The sequence below is a fragment of the Malania oleifera genome, chromosome 6 (assembly GCF_029873635.1).
Source record: "Malania oleifera isolate guangnan ecotype guangnan chromosome 6, ASM2987363v1, whole genome shotgun sequence".
NCBI lineage: Eukaryota > Viridiplantae > Streptophyta > Magnoliopsida > Santalales > Ximeniaceae > Malania > Malania oleifera.
In genome coordinates, this window is record NC_080422.1 from 93319332 (window position 1) to 93324283 (window position 4952).

Consider the following 4952-nt stretch of genomic DNA (forward strand, 5'->3'; position numbering starts at 1 on the left):
ATTACGATACATATGGCTAAATGGTTTTATTCAAGTTAAGAAAAATTAGGAGATAATCAAATTTTTGAAAATAAAATATAATGTTGACCCTATAGGTCATATCCTGTTTTGATGAGGACAAATACTCTGATATTTAATGTCTATAAAGTTTGTGTGCAGGATAATACTAGCAAGATCATATTGATGGCATGCAACTTGAAGAAGAATGAAGATCCCGACATATTTACTTGTTGTATTTTCATATTTGAGTCTGCAATATTTAAATTCAAAAAGGTCTGTAATAATCTACATATCATGCATGTAAGACTATAAGATCAAGATCATATAGTGACCTTAGGAATCGACGCCAGGTTTTTAGGACTAACTCAAAGACCTTAGAAAGACATTACGTCCTTGCATTTACACGTAAGATTGTCTCCAATATCACACAGAATATCAGGGGAATAAATTGAATTAAATCAGGACTTAAAGGGCAAAATTGTGAGGATTCAGGTGACCGAACCCCTAGTGTTCAAAACACCTTGGGCGATCGAACCCTTGACCAGTCAAAATGTTGACTTGGTTTCGAACAACTGAACTAAAAATGAACGTACCGTCCACGGTCAACCAAACCATGACTCTAACTTTTCTCACCAACTCGGCAGCCCGAACTTATATGTTCAAAAAGGCCTCAGGCGACCGAACATCAAGTTAGGCATACCGAACATTAGACTAGGCGACCGAATCGCAGTCTTTTGGAGAATCGCCTTGGTTCAGCAAACCGAACCCATATTTGGGCACCCGAACTTCAAATATAACTGTTCTAAGTGTGTCTGTCCCAGCCATCAAACTATGGATCGGGCACATGAAACTCTCAGATTGGTCAATTTTTTTACCAAGGTAAATAGGGTTAAATGGGGTTAATTTTTCTAAACAATTTTAAAACAAATTTAATAATACCCTACATATCCCCAACGGTCATAATCCTTCCCTTCTCTATTTATGAGTTCATTTGCATATTTAAGCAAGGGATTTGTATTAGTAAAAAATCCTCTGTATTTTTTAGAGCAAATTTTTCTTATACTAAGCTCATACTCTTACATACTACTACCTTCTTGATAATCCAAGCCTTGTGAGAGTGCCTAGAGTGATTATACTCCATTCAATCTTACTCAAAAAGTCTTATTGCATTATTTTTTATTTGATTTTCATATTGAAAGTTAAGATTAAGTTTTCCCACTAATTTAATCTAATAAATCTTGTGTGGGGAAAACTTGGGAGCTTGTGTGTCATTGCATTCATATTGCAAGACACCTAAGGCTTTTATTTCGTATGTGCAAAAAATTTTTCACAAACTATTTTCAAATATCTCTTATGCTTGATCTTTGAGAAAATATTCTTGAGATATTTTGATTGCTATTGGTTGAAGGCTTTGAAACCCTAGATTGTTATTAAAATATATTTTTATACAAAGTTTCAAAATTAGCTTATTGATACACTCTGGTGCTAGATTGAATATAGACATTATATTGAGTGTTGATTGCACACATATACCATTGAGCTTATAGTTCCTACGTTATTGGTGTACATTGATTATATTGTATTGTATATCTGCTTGTATAAGAAGCACTTGTTTGTACGTAAAATTTTTAAATTAGTTGTATTCCATGTGTGGGCCTGAAGAGGGAGACTAGCCCTATTGAATAGTCCCGAATCTACGTAAACCCAATTAGGAAAGGTAGGTGTATTATCCTGGTAAGGTGCAGTTGTAGGTTGATGTCAGCCCCATTAATTGACTTGATTGTAACCGATGTCACTCCACCAGTTAAGTGAGCATTAGTGAAATCCACAGACTTGCGAGCTAGAGGCGAGGACGTAGACAGTATTGGCCGACTCCCGATAACATATGGTGTGTGCACTTTATATTTTCGCAATTTATTTACTGCACGTATATGTTATATTATGAATGTTGCTCATGATTTAATTTTTGTATCTTACATTTATCTGTGCATTTGGGTTTATGAGTAGATAGACAGACCCTAGGTTGAGTATTATTGCTTGTGAAAATAAAATCAACTTAGGAAGTTTTAAATGCCCAATCTCCCCTCCCCCCCCCCCGCCCCTCTCTCTCTTGGGAATACACCAAAATTAACATATAACAAAATTTTCTTTACTAGACAATGAATAGTTTTGTATTTTCCGCTAAAAAATGGTTTAGTTGTCGTTACATTAAATCAAAATATGGAAATGGCATGAAATTTCTATTAAGAAATTATAGAATTGAAATATAATATCATAACCTTAGGGTTGTTTGGCATCACTATCAAAACTTATGAAAACTAAAACAAAAACCAAAAACATAAGCTAAAAACCAAACCATAAACTAGCAATCTATCTAGTTAACAAGTGTAAAACTAAAAAAAAAAAATTAAAACTTATTTAAAAATTCTCATTTTTTTTTTAAATCAAATAATATTATAAAAATATGATTAAATTAATAAAATTTCAAACTAATATACATTTAAAAATATTATAATAAAAATAAAAATAAAAATATTTTAACTATTTGAATTAATTGTTATGCTTTCAAATTTTACTTTACAATAAAAATTTTATTGTACATGACAATTGAAAAATAGTAAAAATATTTTGTAATTATATTTATTATTATTTTTAATTATGTATATTTTTATTTTGTTTATATTTGAATTAATATGATTATTTTCTTTTAGTTTTGATTTAAAAAGTGTATAAATTGAATGATTTAATCCCACAAAATTATTCTTGATATTAAAATTTCTAATAACAGTTTGTCAAAACAACTGAAAACCATAAAAGCTGATTTTCATTTTTTTTTGCAAACAACTAAAAACAAACAACAGAAACAAAAAAGTAACAACATAACAAACGCATTTGTATAAGTTATTTCTTCACTATCTAGAAACAAAAATAGAAAATTGAAAACAACAACGTTACCAAACAGACCCTTAATTTCTTATGAATCACAAATAAAATTGTAATAACCATAAAAATTATGCACCGGATTGTTAATATCTTATGTGAACAAGTAAAAATCAAGTTTGCATTTGAATTGTCTATCAACAAAAATTAAGTTGTAGCCTAGACATGGTACAACTAAAAAAAGGTTACAATTAATAAAAGACCAATTTTAAACTAAAATTTAGTATTTCACTTTGATAGTAAGCATCCTAGATATAATATAGATTAGGGCTGACAAAACGGGTTATGACCCATCGGGTTACCTGGACCCACCCGTTTGAAACGGGTTTGGGTTTAGGAAAATTAACCCATTTAATAAACGGCCAGGTCACGGGTTGACTCGTTTACAAACGAGTTTAACCGGGTTCAGGCAGGTCACCCGATGGGTGACCTATTTATTTGGATCATTTATAAACCCACATGGCCACACGACCAGTCCACCCACACGCCACACAAAATAACCCTAAGCCATCTGCGGCTCTCCTCTCAGCTCTTGTCTCTCACTCTCAAACTCTCTCAATCCTCTCCTCTGGTGCGCTCCTGCCTCAATGTCTGTTGCCTACTGTGTGTTGCGAACCATCCACTCGGACCACTCCTCGTCCTCGAGCTTGAGTCGTCGTCTCCTCCACAGGCGTCAGCGCCCCCCCCCCCCCCCCCCCAAACTCCACAAACCACTGACTCCACACCTCCAGCCTCCAGCTACCCCACTGTAAGATCAAGCTCCCTCACAGATCAAGTTCCCTCACGATCCACAGACGCTAATCTACCATTATACCGCAGAGGACCAAAGGTGGAGGTGAGTTACGATTTTTTGATTTTTTTGGGTTCTCTCATCTCTATTAGTACTGTTACGTTTCTAGCTTGTTGGGTTTCACAGATCCGTTGATGAATCATGAATCCACGATGTTTTCTTCCAGGGGGAAGAGTTTCACTGTTTCAGGCTTTCAACATGGAAGGGATAAGCTTTGCTCGAGTGCTCGAACTCGAATCGCACAGGTTCTGTTCTTCCTTTTTTTGCAAAAAAAAAAAATTTTGCTTTCATAATCGCAAGTTACTTGGGCATCAATATTCTATTATTATTATTATTATTATTATTATTATTATTTCTTATTTGTTATGTATTTATTTTGTCACTGCAGTGCATCCAAGTGAAGAGAGAGAAGAAGCTAAAGAATTAGAAGTCAAATTTGAAAATTGTTTGATTAATGATTTGGGAGAAGCTTCTACAAACAATCATGACTAATTAAGTTTTCTTTTGTTATTTGAAAATTATAATCTTGTGGATTTTTATGGAACTCATTTAAATTAAGTTTTGTATGTGAATATTTAACTGTTATATTTTTAAGATTATGTTTTGATTGTGGGACTTTAATATTTGATACACGTGTTATGCATAATGTATGGATTAAAAAAATATGAATGATGAAAGAACTTATTAAATATTTTACATTTAGCCTTGTATGTAAAAATTGTGGGATTCATTTAAATTTATATTTATATGTAAATATTTTATGCATGTAGTATGCATATTTAATATTTTTTTAGGTGTTTTTTTTTAAATTATATATATTTTTTTAAAAAATAATTCATTAAAGAGATGTATTATTTTTTTACATTTTATGTTATTTTTATTTAGATATTTATAAATAAAATGCTGTATTTTTTTTTTAAAAAAATATCATTTTATATGAAAATTTTAAAAAAATTTAAAATAAATAATTTATATTTTTTAAAACGGGTGACCCATGACCCGCCAGTTTATTAAACAGGCGGGTTAGGGTTGACACGTGTGTGACCCGTTTAATATTGACCTATTTATGACCCAGCCCGTTGGCAACCCGCCCGGACCCGGCCCGTCCGCCCGTTTTTCCACCCCTAATATAGATTACTACCAAGACAAGAATAATAAATTAAGACCCCAACTTGTCAAAGATGATGTTTGGAATTGGATAACCTAAATAATACTAGGAATA

General features: G+C 32.5%; 1 long non-coding RNA gene across 1 annotated transcript; it reads left to right on the forward strand.

Moving 5' to 3' along the window:
• The first annotated feature begins 3401 nt into the window (after positions 1 to 3401).
• LOC131158236 (uncharacterized) lies at positions 3402 to 4421 on the forward strand. The gene is made up of 3 exons (XR_009137431.1): positions 3402 to 3775; positions 3897 to 3975; positions 4119 to 4421. It is a non-coding gene; the product is annotated as an uncharacterized LOC131158236 (long non-coding RNA).
• The last annotated feature ends 531 nt before the right edge of the window (positions 4422 to 4952 follow it).